The 15,809-nt window shown below is 33.8% G+C and overlaps 1 protein-coding gene across 9 annotated transcripts in view; it reads right to left on the bottom strand.

Annotated features, from left to right (window-relative positions):
- Window positions 1-15,809, bottom strand: part of CCSER1 (coiled-coil serine rich protein 1) — a 1,459,661-nt gene that overhangs the window by 731,749 nt on the left and 712,103 nt on the right. The window lies entirely within an intron of this gene.

Below are 15,809 nucleotides of genomic sequence, written 5' to 3'. Positions count from 1 at the left end.
AAATTGGAAATGAAGAAGTCAAATTATCCTTGTTTGCAGATAATATGATCTTATATTTGAAAAACCCTAAGACTCCACTAAAAACAATCAAACTGATAAACTCTGTAAACTTCTAGGATACGAAATCAACATACAAGAATCTGTGCATTTCTTGATGCTAAGAGTGAACAATCTGAAAAAGAAATCTAGAAAGTGTTCCCATTTACAATAGCTACAAATAAAGTAAACTACTAGGAATTAACGAGAAGTAAAATACCTCTACAATAAAAACTACGAAACATTCTTGAAAGAAATCAAAGAAGAAACAAAAAAAGAAAAGATATTCCATGTCCATGGATTAGAAGACCTAATATTGTTAAAATGTCCATACTAGCTAAAGCAATCTACAGATTCAATGTAGTCCTGAACAAAATACCTATGACCTTCCACTGAAATAGAAAAAACAATCCTAAAATTTAGATGGAGTCACAAAAGACCCAGAACAGCCAAAGCTGTCCTGAGCAAAAAGAGCGAAACTGGAGGAATCACATTACCTGACTTCAACTTATGCTACAAAGCTATAGTAACCAAAACAGCATGGTATTGGCAGAAAAAAAAAAGACACATAAAGCAATGGAACAAAATAGAAAATCCATAAATAAATTCATACATCTACAGTAAACTCATTTTCAACACAGGTGACAAGAACATACATTAGGGAAAGGACAGTCTCTTCAACAAATGGTGCTGGGAAAACTGGATATCTCTATGCAGAAAACTAAAACTAGACCCCTATTGCTAGCCATATGCAAAAATCAAGTCAAACTGGAAATAAGACTTAAATCTAAGTCCTCAAACTATGAAACTACTAAAAGAAAGCATTGGGGAAACTCTCTAGGACTTTGGTTTGGGTAAAAATTTCTCGAGTGATATACCCCAAAGCACAGGCAACTAAAGCAAAAATAGACAAATGGGATCGCATCATGCTAAAAAGCTTCTGCACAATAAACAAACAATAAAATGAACAGACAACCACAGAATGGGAGAAAATATTCGCAAACTACCTAACTGACAAGGGATTAATAACTATAATATATAAGAAGCTTAAACTACTCTATAGGAAAAAACTTAATAATCCAATTAAAGATGGGCAAAGGATGTGAATATTCACTTCTCAAAACAAGACATACAAACGGCAAACAGGCATATGAAAAGGTGCTCAACATCATTGATCATCAGAGAAATGCAAATCAAAACTCCAGTGAGATATCACCTCATCCTATTTAAAATGGCTTTCATTCAAAAGACAGGTAATAACAAATGCTGGCAAGGATGTGGAGAAAAGGGAACCCTCGTACCCTATTGGTGAGAATGTAAATTAGTTCAGCCACTTTCAAGAACAGTTTGGAGGCTCCTCAAAAATCTAAAATTTGAGCTACCATATGATCCAGCAATCCCACTGCTGGGTATATACCCAAAAGAAAGGAAATCAGTATATTAAAGGTATATCTGCATTTTTATGTTTGTTGCAGCACTGTTCATGATAGCCAGTATTTGGAAGCAACTGAAGTGTTTATTGACAGAGGAACGGATAAAGAAAAGGTGGTACATATACACAATGAGTACTAATCAACCATGAAAAAAGAATGAGGTCCTGTAATTTGCAACAACATGGATGGAACTGGAGGTCATCATGTTAAATGAAATTAGCCAGGCATGTAAAGACAAACTTTGCATGTTCCCACCTATTTGTGAGAGCTACAAATTAACACAATTGACCTCATCGAGATAGAGAGTAGAAAGATGGTAACCAAAGGCTGGAGAGGGTAGTAAGGTGGGAGTGGTGGGGGAAAAGGGGATGTTAGTAAGTACAAAAAGTAGTTAAAAAGAATAAGGCCAAGTGTTTGATGACATAAAGGGGTGACTATAGTTACTAATAATCTGACTACACATTTAAAAATAAAGAGTATAACCGGACTATTTGCAACACAAAAGATAAACACATGAGAAGATGGATATACTATTTAGCACGATGTGATTATTACACACTGCATGCCTATGTCAAAGTATCTCATCGACCCCATAAATAATATTCAACTACTCTATCCACAAGAATTAAACATTTTTTAAAAAGAAAATAAGTGTACTGAAGAAATCTGCACTCCCATGTTTACTGCAGCACTGTTCACAATAGTCAATATTTGGAAGCAACCTAATTGTCCATGAACAAATAGATTAAAAACAATGTTGTGCATATACACAATGAGTACTACTCAGCCATAGAGAAGAATGAGATCCTGTCCTTTGGAACAACATAAATGGAACTGGAGGACATTATGTTAAGTGAAATAAGCCAGGTACAGAAAGTCAAATTTTGCATGTTCTCATTCATTTGTGGCAACCAAAAATTAAGATAATTAAGCTCATGGAGCCAAAGAGTGGAATGATGGTTACCAAAGGCTGGGAAGGCTAGTGGAGGTATTGGCGGAAGGGGGTAATGGTTAATGAGTAAAAAACATACTTAGAATGAATATGATCTAATATTTGACAGCACAACAGGGTGAGTGCAATCAATAATAATTTATTGTCCACTTAAAAATAACTAAAAGAGTATAATTGGAATGTCTGTAACACAGAGAAATGATAAATACTTGAAGTGATGGATAACTCATTTACCCTGATGTGATTATTACTCATTGTATGCCCACATCAAAATATCTTATGTATCCTGTAAACACACATACCAACTATGTACCCAGAAATTTTTAAAAAACTGTAAGCATGTTTCTCTATTAAATTGAATGTGGTTAAATATTTATACATATTTGAAAGATGATTTAGCTTTAATTTGGCTTCTTTATTCCCTTCTGAGAAGCTGGGAGGAGCTGTTGTTTTAAGAGTGTACTGTGCCTGGTGGTGAGTGGATAGAAATAAGTTTACTCAGCTCTTCTGAGGCTTGGTTATGAAGAGCCTGTCAAGTCTCTCAAAACTGGCAACAGTGAGCCATCTAAAGCCTTCTGGATAGCATACAGCATACTGTATTCTACAAAGGAGGGGAGAGCTGGGGAGGGCGAGTTCGAATAGAAGTAATTCAGCTAATTAAATGCCCTAGATTAGCGATCCTCAATCCCCAGGCCACTGACCTGTACCAGTCCATGGCCTATAGGAACTGGGCCACACAACAGGAGGTGAGCGGCTGGCAAGGGAGTATTACTGCCCGAGCTCTGCTTCCTGTCAAATCAGTGATGGCATTAGAGTCTCATGGGGGTGTGAATCCTACTGTGAACTGGATACACAAGGGATTTAGGTTGCAGGCTCCTTATGAGAATCTAATGCCTGATGATCTGAGGTGGAACAGTTTCATCTCCACCCTGCTCCACCCCCGATACATGAAAAAACTGTCTTCCACAAAACCAGTCCCTGGTGCCAAAAAGTTTGGGAACTGCTGCTGTAGATGAGAAAAAATAGTGAAGTGGAAGTGGTTTTTATTCTACGTAATCTCTGGTTAGTTTTGTGGCATCTTAAGAAATTTCATATCCATAGCCTTGCTACACACGAGAAAATTTCTTGTTATGGATTCAACTTATAGCCTAAAATTTAAGTCTAAATTTAATGGGTTTTCTTAAGAAAAATAAAAGATATGTGAAACAAGTAGAAGAAGATCAATAATTAGTCTCCAAATTGTATTGAAGATTTTGGCTAATGCCTATACAAACTATCTCATTGCTCTTCTATGTTAATTTTCTTTCACTAGCAGACATTCTGTTCTGGGAAGTGATTATAAAGACTCTTTGTAAAATAAGATCAATGCTTCTTTGCCTTTGTAATTTGCTTCATTACTTCAGCTACTCACTCATTTATAACATGCTCAAATATTTCCTCAAAGCAAATTAGTCACATTAGTAATTTATTTCTAATTTTCCATAGTTTTATAAAATTCACAGGGCTAGCCACTGTCAAGGAGAAGAGAGAGGGCTGAGGGAGCAAGCATGGGGGAGTGATATGGTTTGCATCTGTGTCGCCACTCAAATCTCATGTTGAATTGTAATACCCAATTTCAGAGGTGGGGACTTGTGGGAGGTAATTGGATCATGAGGGTGGTTTCTCATGGTTTAAACCATCCCTCTTGGTGTTGTCCTGGCCCAAGAGTGAGTTACTGCAAAATCTGGCTTCCCTATTCCTCCTACTCTGACCATGTAAGACATGCCTACTTCCCCTTCACCTTTTGGCATGATTGAAAGTATCCTGAGGCCTCCCCATAAGCCAGCATGCTTCCTGTACAGCCTGTGGAACCATGAGCCAATTAAACATCTTTTCTTTACAAATTATCCACTCTCAGGTATTTCTATATAGCAGTGCAAGCATGGACTAATACAGGGAGTAAAAAATGTGTATGGAGAGGGATAAGGAAATAAAAGAAATTGAGAAGATAAAGTTGCATTGTTGTTGTTGTAACTGTCCCCTAGGTGTTAAATGATTTATAATATCTTTCATACTGAAATGATTATTTGTGTAAATGGGCAAAAAAAATAGGAGGATATAATGCTAGAAAGATAAAATGAATTACTTTACTAATGTATGTATGCCTACCAGTTGCCTGAATTAGTGTATGAGATACTAAGTCTAATGTTTCCATAATCAATAGGAAACCAACAAGAATAAAGGCAAACACATATCAGAGATATGACAGCCGGAAGGTAGACATTTAAAAAAACATGACTTTCTAAATTCTAATTAGTAGGGATTAATGTTCAATTGAAGGCAAAATTGTCTTTTCATTGCTCAAAAGGTCACCTCTGACTAAATAAAACTATGGCAAACTGAAATGAAATAGCTCTACAAGAAATTCTAGAGAGAATTTGTGTTATTATCTTCCTCATTCTTTATCCTTATTCATGACTATAGCAAAAAGCACTTGCTTTTGTGAGTGATCATCTGAAGACAATTTCTAGCCTGTTCCTGTCAATATACGTCTATATCTTTAGGCAACTGAGCAAGCCGTATTACAATTACTCTGTCTATAAAATAACATCAATTTTACATGATTTTACAATTTCTTAAAGCTAAAATAGTCAACTGACAAGGAAAAGAATATATTGGATTCACCAAAATGAAAAAGTGCTGCCTAGATTAATAAAGAAAACAAAAACCTAACGGTCTTATAACATTGAAATTTTCAGACATATGGAAAAGTTATCTCTTGATATTTAATATTTAATAGTCAAAACCTCTCGAGAACACCTACCAGCAGTCATAGAAATGTTATTAATTACAAGTCATTGGAAACACAAAGAAAAGATATTGGTGATATTTTAGCCTACCAGAATGCTAGACATAGCATAGTTCAACAGATAACGACTTGCAGTAGACTAGTCCCAAATATTTATTGGACCAGAGATTGTGCCTAGATTGCTGGGAACATCAATAATCAAAAAAGAAATAACCACTCTTCCCATAGATTGTCAAGGGATGTTTTGCATCTATAGATCTATTTTTCACTGAGAATCAGTTTTACTCTGTTTTGTGCTGCTATAACAGAATACCACAAACTGGGTAATTTATAAACAATGGAAGTTTACTTGGCTGAATGGTACTGAAGGCTAGGAATTCCAAGATTGAGGGGCCACACCTTATGATGATCTTTTTGATGTGTCATCACATGGTAGGAGGTATCACATGGAGAGAGAGCTTGCCAGAGAGAGTATAAGAAACCTACTCTTGAGATAGCGAACTTACTCCTGGGGTAACAACATGAATCCATTCAGGAAAGCAGAGCCCTCATGACCTAACCACCTCTTAGAAGTCCCACCTGTCAACACTGCTGCACTGGAGATTGTTTCCAATACATGAACTTTGGGGGACACTTTCAAACCATAGCATAATCTAAATCCAACTTCTTTCTTTTCTGACAAACATTGCAAAAAGAATCTGTTTATCACAGAGGCACGTAGAAAGCAAGCATAGAGCACTCAGGTTAGAAAAAGGATGTGAAGCGTCAAGCAAGCATGCTGAAGCAAGCAAACAGCAGTTCATGGAAAATACGGGAGGATGCTAGCCCATAAAAACATTAGTGAGCAAGTTCACAAGGAAAAGATGGAAATGAAGAGTCCTAATATAAGAAAGTGATATGACAGCACAGCTCATGGTGGTAAAATAAAATAAAATAAAATAAAATGTGATAGGTAGAATTGAATAAAGAAGGAAAAAATCTGACCCAGATGACATTCTCTGGTTCAACAAAGTGCTAAAGGGCTTTTGTTGGTGCTTTAATGACAAAGGGTTTTTACATAGAACTACCATGCTGCCACTTAGAGTGAGCAAATGTAAGTTTTAAGTTCTAAGAAATGAAGGCTTAACAATCTTTTTTCCTTTCCTCCCTCCCTTGCTTTCTTTGTCTCCTTTCTTTCTTTGCCTTTTTGCTTTTTTCTTCTTCTTTCTTTCTTTCTGATTGGGTAAGTGACAATCTTCAAATGTTATTTTGGTTAATAACAATATTAAATATCTAACAAAAATTACAATTTTACTACATTGTTAAAGATAGCTAAATAAAGAGCTTTGTTTGCTGTAAAAAGAAAAAAAAATGCAAAGAGAAATGAGGGATAAAGGAAATGAAAAGGGTGTATAATAGAAACATATATGATCACACTTATTTAGGAGTTAGTGAGATGTGATATGTAAAAGTATCTATCATCTGATTGAAAAAGAAAATGGTTATTGAACTGGAGGCAGAGGAAAATAATGATTCCTGTGAATAATGTTTGTTTGAATATTACAGGAACTCACTACTCTATATCTCAAAAGAAAAATATGTTAATAAAATAATTTCTGTGAAAAATAAAAGAAGGAAAAATGTTACATCAGGTAATTCCTTAAAAGACAAAAAATAGTGTGCTCCTGTAGTGTGCTTCTGTAACACGGGTTTTCTGAACCTAAAGTCTATTAATAGAAGAGAGAGAAAACATAATGATGGGGCAAACTGTGGCATCATTTCCAAACCAGGCCAGTCTATTGAGTGCATAATATGCTGAGTAGTAGTTGTGTTTTTGTGGAGTCCAGCTACATAACACAGAATCAAGGCTCATCTCTATCCTGCAACTTCAGTCATAAAGCAACAACTTTTGTGTCCTCTGTTACATTGTCCTATTTCCATCTTGAATTGCTGGACTAATGTAAAGCTGCCATCACAAAATCCTGAAGTGATAGAGTTGTTTCATGCCTTGAACTAGCTAAGGGTGCTGTATTGTGACATCCTGTTGTCTTTAAAGGTAGGATTAGACTTACATTCTCATAAGGCAAGAGAGGAAGCATAAAAAAGCAGGGCCACCGTTAAGTCAGTTGTCATTACTAAAAAGAAATATTGAATGGTGATTTATTTGGAAAATGGCCAAAATGCTTTTGAACTGCTTCATTAGACAGTAGTTGACTTTCATTTGACAAGAGGGACCATATGGTAGGTTGTTTCTAACTTACATAATTATTTACTAGTCTTGGGGACATAGTACCAGCCCAGATACTTTTTAAGTGCATATGAAAACACAATCTAATTACTAACATATATTTTTATGCTGAGAACCTTCTGAGTTTTTTTAAATAAATAACTAAATCCTACTTCACAATAATCTTATAATAAATGGTGCTCAGAAATGTATCTTCTAATTGTTCTACAAAGTTTTTATGTTTTTAATTTTTTACTTGTCAGATTTTGAACTACCTATTCTTAGTCTGTGAAAAATGGACTCTAATATATTTCTTTATCAAAACATTGTTCCTCTTAGTCTTTCATCACTACCACTCCTGCCACTCCAGTCCCAACAATATCACTGAGCAATCAACACTAGTCTAACAGAAAAAAAAATATGAATCATTGTATCAGGAGATCTGTGGTTTTTATCATGGCTTTCTAAGAAATCATCCAACTATGACATATTACATTTAATCTCATTTTCTCTATTTTCTCATCTGGAAATATAGGCAGATGCCCTATCTCACAGATTTTGTAAGGGTCAAATGAGACATGGTATTCACAAAGTACATTAAAAGTTTAAAGTGATTATTATTGGATATTCTGAGTTAATTAAGTTGAGATAACTCTACAAGAATTTTGTATGCTTTTTCTTTGTCACTTGCTTAATTAGTTAACTTTTTGTACTTTTTCTACTTCATCAAGCGAAAGTTACTAATTCGTTAAAAGCAAGTAATCAACAGCCTTTTCTATTACAAGGGCAAATTTTAAAAATATGCCAACTCCAAAGCTTCTTAAATGTGTACTTAGAGATTACTTATTTCTCCTAAAATGTAACCTCTCAGTTATTTAAATAAGCAAAATAAGCATAATCCTATAGCTGCATGTTTATATCACTGGGACATCAATCATTATACATAATACTGTGTTATTGCTTTTGGAATTTATTTATTAGAATCATAAGCTACAAACCCTGCAGGGACTAATTTAAATACACATTACATCTCTCAGTGCTAAGCACTGGCTTTTTGATTTAGCTCAAGTTTTGTAACTCTCATATCATTAGTAGACAATTCTGCATTCAATTTTAAATCCAGAAAACTCAGAGGTTTGCATCTTTTTCTGCTTTTGAAAAATCCAACCTAAACTACTTTCTAAAACATATCCCTGTGCATTACTACCCTTGGATCTTGTTTGTTTCCTGAATGGCACATATCCTAATTCACAAATACTTCTTTGCTGATTTATTATTATCATTTGTATAATTTTTTTATTGAATTATATCATTTGTATAATTGTTTTATCGAGTTATAATTCATATACAATAAAATTTATCATTTCAAAGTGTACACTTCAGTGGTTTTTAGTATAGTCAGAATCGTTCAACCATCACCACTATGTAATTCCAGAACATTTTTCCTCACCTTAAAAAAATACTCCATACCCATTAACTATCAATCCCCATTCCCCAATCCTCCATTCCCTGACAAGCACTAATCTACTTTCCGTCTTTATAGATTTGCCTATTGTGGACATTTTATATAAATGGAATAATACCACATATGGCCTTTTCTCTCTGCCTTCTTTGACTTTGCATATTTTCAAGTTTAATTCATGTTCTAGTGTTTTATTTATTTCCATGGATGAATAATGTTTTACTGTATGAATATACCATATTTTTAAATCCATTCATCAATTGATGAACATTTGCATGATTTCCACATTGGGCTATTATGAATATCATTGCTATGAAAATCAGGTACAGGTTTTAGTGAACATATATTTTTACTTTTCTTGGGTATAGACCGAGGAGTAGATACTGCATCACATCTAGAAGTAGAAACTATTACCATATCACAAAATGTTAACTCTATATTTAACATTTTTAAAAATTAAAACTTTTTCCAAAGGAGTCACATCATTTTCATCCCCAACAGCAAAGTATGAGTGTTGTAATTTCTCCATATCCTTGCTAATATTTTTTATTTTCTGTCTTTTTGATGAAAGCCATCCTAGTGGGAGTCAAGTGGTATCTCATTGTGGTTTGGGTTTGCACTTTCCTAATGAATAATGATATTGATCACATTTTTCATGTGCTTATTGGACATTCATATATCTTATAGTGAGAAATATCTATTCAAATGGTATGCTCATTTTAAAATTAGGTTATTTTTCTTTTTATTGTTGAATTATACAAATTTTTTATGTATTCTGGATATAAGTCTCTTATCAGATACAAGATTTTCAAACAGTTTCATTGTATTGGTTGTCTTCACTTTCTTGATAGTCATCTTTAATGCCAAAAAGTTTTTAATTTTGACACAAAGGCTCACATTTTCATACCTCAAATCCAGTACTTATTGTTCAAATTCAAATCTGTTTGATAAAAATTATATCAAATTTTTAAATACAACTGTCTCAGTGAAGTCTTACCTATTTGAGGACTAAGCCATACATATGAAATAAAATCTGTGTTAAAAAACAATACATTCATTCATTTCAACAACGGCAAAATCCAAAATTATTCACTTTAGTTCCTAATTTCATAATAGTCCTTAAATATATCTTGATTCTAGCAAAGAAACATGTGTTTAGTAGCAGCATCTGCTTTTGTACACTTAACTTTATTTATTAATGTATTTTGTATTAAGTAATACTTGCACAACAAAATTGTCTTATAAAGAAAAACAATGATCTGAGAACTGTTGCAAATAAATAGCTATATTAATCATAATATCAGAGAGAAATAGAAATTTGAAGTTCAGATGTTAGGATTCAATCATTTTTTAATTCTATCATCCCATAAACAAGTATTCCAAGGAAAACAATTAAATACATGCCGAGTAATTACATAAGCCATAATTCCTTGAATCTTTTGTCAGTGTTTGTGGATCATAAAGCTTCACTAGAGAAAGAGCCTTTTCCCCATAAAGAGAGCAATTACTGTAGTTGTGTCATGATTTTGAAACAGAAATTAATTAAATATGCAGTCAATATTCCTTCAAAATACATATATTGAGTGGACAATAACATTTTTTTCCATAATGTGAAATTCATAAACTTTATTTATAGTAAGTAAAATTATGTTTCCCCTATTATTCCTTTAGCCTGACATGACAGATGAGATTAAGGGAAAGAGAAATTAGTTAATTCCACTGCGCTAAACAACGTGTGTCAGAAATAAGACTAGAATGGGATCAGTTTCTGTGTGCTACATATGAATTTGTCCTGGTCACTGGTGACTTCTGTCACTTCAAACATTAGATTAGTGAAATTAGGCATTCACATTTCATTTTGATCTTTCTCTTTTAAGACATAAATGTCAAGTAGGCACAAAAAATTTGTGAAAATCGTAAATGCACTGCAAAATATCTTTTGATCTCTAGATCATTTTTCAAGAGCCATATGTATTTGTCTTTTACTCCCAATCTGATAAGTCACTATTTCTTACAGCTCTTCTGCTTCCCTCTCTTCCTTCTTCCCTTTCTCCCTCCCTCCCTCTCTTCCTTCCTCCCTTCCTTGGCAGTAAATGATAAGCAAATAGGTAGGGCAGAATCATTTCCTAAGTAGAAAGTATAAATTTATCAATTCTGTAGAGTACTTGCATATATCAAATGCCATAATAAAATACTTCTAAATTATATTATGGTATCAGATTAGGCTTTGTTGCTTCTGTGACCATAGATGTGGTAAAAGTAAGAAATGCAGATTTTATTCATTATTTTCCTTTACAGACACCACTTTGAAGTGGAAAAGTCACTTCAGCACATGAATAACAATATTTATTCTCCATATTAATAATTGAAATACCACAGGCAATACTATTTCCAAATCAAATGTATTTAGATTCCTTAACATAAAGAATTTGAACTTTGTAGAAAACAAATAGAAACGGTTTAATTAACTTTTATATATTACCACTGAGGTTGAAGGTTCTATATGTGCAATTGTCTTATTTGATCTAAAGAGCAATTAGAGTCTGTATGTCTGGGAAATAGAGAAAACCTGGTACGCTCTGTCATGTGGGACATCCATTTTTACTTAGGCAATTTGTGATGAAATTTTACTGAGGTGAATATTTCTTTCATCTTTGTTCAAATCATAATGTGGGCAACTATGTTCTTAGGAATAACTACTATTTGAAGCATTAAGAAATACCATTTTTTTCCCATTTCAGGATGGAAATATAGGAAAAAGAGATAAAGTGAGTTCTCTAGAATCACAATCTAATAAGCTAGAAATGGGGCTTGACCTTAACATTCCATTTCTAGTCTAGAATTCTGTTACTGTACTTCACTGCATTTAGATGTGGGAAATGGCTATCTCTGTTCTTTTTTAAAAAATAACTTTTATTGGGTATATTTAAGGCATATAACATGATGTTATAAGATACATATATGTAGATATAGTAAAGTGGTTACAAATGTGGAACAAATTAACTTATACATCATCTCACATAGTTGCCCATTTTCTCCCTATGGCAAGAGCAGCTGTAATCTACTCATTTAGCAAAAATCCTGAATACAATATACTATTATTAACTATAGTCCATATGTTGTGCATTAGATCTCTCCACTTGTTAATCCTGCATATTTACTACCTTGTATCCCTTGACCTACATTTCCCCATTTCTCCTGTTGTTCTTCATGTTAGACCCAGCATAGAAATATAAAGAAAAATACATATTCCATGGTTGGTATGACAGTTGGAGGTTGAGAAGGAGCAAGAAAAACCCGTAATCTATGTTATGTGGCTGATGTGGTAGGTAGCTACTAAAAGGGCTCCCTGGTGTTCATGCGCTTTATGTAATTTTCCTTTCTCATGTATGCAATGGATTTGGTAATCTGCTTCTAATGAATAGAATACAGCAAAAGTGATGGGATAACATTTCTGAGGTTAGGTCATAAAATGCTGTGACTTCTGTCCTGCTCACATTCTCCGGACTCGTCTCATGTGCTCCCTTAGAGGAAATAAGCTGCCATTTTGTCCGCTACATATGGAGAGATCAATGTGGCAAGGAGGTTAACAGCTACTGAGGAACTGTGGCCCCCATCTAATAACCAGCAAGAAACTAAATCCTGCCAAAGACCATGTGACTGGATTGAAAGTGGGTCATTCCCCAGTCAAGTCCTGAGATGACTGCAGGCCAGCTTGAATGCAGCTTTATGAGAGATGCGGAGCCAAAGGACTCAGCTAAGCTACTTCCAGATTCCTGATTCACAGAAATTGTGAGATAATAAATGTTGTAATTCAGGAAAATCTATCGCAAAGATAGAGATAACTAATACAGTTTAAGCCCCAGAATTCCAGCCTAACTCTAACTCCCTCAAAATTAATATACGAACGAAGTAAAAGATAGCATACCTATCATGGTAGTTTTAAGGAAAAACAAAAAAAGTCTAAGACCAAAACATTGTAGTCTTAAAAAAAAAACAAAAATCCAGCTCCGAATGAGTCCCCGCCAGAGTCTACTTCAAACCAGATTGCAACCTCTAAGCCTCCCCTACATAGAGATTTGGAGGTTGACACTGACAAAATATTATGGCATTTTATACATATCAGAATACATTTTGATATATATTTCATTTATTCTTACAATAACCCTTTGAAGCATCCAAAGATATTGTTATTTCCATTTTACAGACAGAAACTGAGGAAAATGAAATAATGCAAATTTCCTAAAGTCACAAGCTAATGAGTTATGAGTTATAAATGGGAATAGATCTTAATACTCTGTTTTTAGTCTAGAATTCTGTTATTATGCCATACTGCTTTTACCTCAGGGAATATGGTTGTTTCCATAATTCTACCACGTTATAAAACATAGCATCTGAACCCAAGGGAATGGATTAATTTATCTGACCCACTTTATTCTCCAGAAAACCCATCTTAATTCCCATACTTGTTTTTGAAATTTCAAAATCATTTTATATATTCTTTAAGTGAAACTATCAATGAATATAAAGTCAAGACGTCAAGTTAATTTTTAAAATTAGCTTTAAAAATTTAATACATAGAATGTTACTTTCTATATATTATCTTATAAATTAGTCTTGCAAAACAATAACTACAGCAATAACAATTTATAAGTAAATGAAGTATATTAGAAATTAGAAATCAACATCAGCTTAAACAAAAGAGAACAAGGAAGCTACTCCATCTGCTCCACTGGTATATGACTCATGTGTTGAGCCCAATCAGCAATAAGCTGTAATTTATAATTAGCAGTGGAGAAGGAAGATAGAGGGAATAAACAAATTGAGTTCAATGTGTATTAAATTAATATTTTGCATAGGTTATGTAATTTAATTTGAAAGTAGAAATATGAGTGCTATAAATATATTGACAATGCTTTGTCTTTTCTCTGCATTGGCTGTTGCTAACCTAGTTCATATTAATATATAAATTAGTTGCTTAAAAAAAGTGTTGAATGAATGAGTGAATGTGTGAAATGAATGTCATTCACATGTAATAGATGAAGGCAATGAGGCACAAGTAGATAAATATTTAAAATGCCACTGTGAATAATGCTAAACTCTAACTACCTGATTCCAAAGACACAGCCTTTTCATTTATATGACGTGATTTCAAATAATTATTTCTTCTCATATTAAGATATAGAGTTAGTAAATAGTAATCTAATAGTGAAGCCAGAACATAAAGATATTAATCAATTAATAAATATCACTTATCTCCAAGAAAAAAAGTATTTTCCTAACACATTTTAGAGTTAAAATGCTGGTGAAAAAATAATTTTAAGTAAATATTATTGAAGAACTCTATGAATAATGATTGCACTACATAAAAATACAAAATATGTTATAGTGGAAAGCAGCTAAAATTTAATATCTAAACTCCACACATTTTTCATTTTTTCTTTAGCTTTAATTCTTGCAAGAGTAAATGATATAATAAACAAAATATTTATGTTTAATAATTCTACAGTAGTTCTATGTTTAATAGTTTCCAAAGCTAGACTTATTGCACAACTAAAAATAAAGAAACAGATTGAACAAATAGTACTGAGGCTCCCTAACTTTGTTTTCTAAATCCCTAGTCTCCACTAATGGTAGTGTGAGCAGTGGTGGTGGTAGAAGAAGTGGTGGTATGAGATCTTCAGAAAATGAAAACAAATGTAGTCATCTATTTGGATTCTGATTGGTCATTCATATGGTTTGTTTCTGTGTCCCCAGCCAAATCTCATGTTGAATTGTAATTTCCAATGTTGGTGGAGGGAGCTGGTAGGAGGTGACTGGACTGGATCACAGGGGCAGATTTCCTCTTGCTGTTCTCGTGAGTGAGTTCTCAGGAGATCTGGTTGTTTGAAAGTGTGTAGCACTTCCCCCTTTGCTCTCTCGCACACACACACACTCTCTCTCGTGCCACTATGTAAAGAAGGTGCTTGTTTCCCTTTCACCCTTCAGCCATGATTATAAGTTTCCTAAGGCCTCCCAGCCATACTTTCTGTAGAGCCATTGGAACTGAGAGTCAATTAAACCTCTTTTCTTTATAAATTACCCAGTCTCCAGTAGTTTTTATAGCAGTGTGAGAATGATTTATGCAGTCATGTAGTAGCCTAGAGATCACAGGAGCAATCTTACAATGAAGATCAATAAATTCTAACTTAAAAAAAAAAATTCTGAATGCTCTTCTTCAGGCTAGGAAAAAAAGACGTAAGGTAAGGAGGCTGTATCCACCTATACCATTAAGTAAGAAAAAGGAAATATCTCAAGTGATAGAGGACTTGGAGGACGGAAAAGTGGAGTATTCAGGCCAAATTTCAGCAACAGAGAACTCAGGGAAGTGTCTTAGCTGAAACAATTTGTAGTAGACATTAAAAAATCATTTCCTGAAAGCAGTTGCACATGAGTTCCTAAAATAAAATAGCGATGCAAAAAATGACTTTAGGCATAGAGTGGATAATTGTTTATAAGACATGATCTGAGCAATAACAAAGCAACAATCACCTGAAACATATAGTTTTAGAATTTGCATGAAACAACTACTTGGAGTAAATCTATACTATTAATTCCAGCATGGATACTGTACCTTCCAGCTCACTATCCTTATCCAGGATTTGCATTCCAGCCAAACTGGTTTACCTTGTAACTAAAGACTACCCTTTCCTCAAGATCTAAATTAGATCTCAACAATATCCATGAAATATTGCATTACCATCATATTTGAAAATTCACTACTATTTCTGCAGAAATTTGGACCATATCATGTTCATTTTTGTATCTCTAGCTTCTTGAAGAGTGGTTGGAATATTTCAGGAGTTCATTGTACATTTGGTAGACTGAAATAAACGATAATTCAAATTCACTGTAATCAGGAGCCATACTATATACTTCTCTGAACTTTCCTT

This window comes from Pongo pygmaeus, chromosome 3 (assembly GCF_028885625.2).
Source record: "Pongo pygmaeus isolate AG05252 chromosome 3, NHGRI_mPonPyg2-v2.0_pri, whole genome shotgun sequence".
Taxonomy (NCBI): Eukaryota; Metazoa; Chordata; class Mammalia; order Primates; family Hominidae; genus Pongo; species Pongo pygmaeus.
This window is presented reverse-complemented; position numbering and strand designations above follow the sequence as displayed.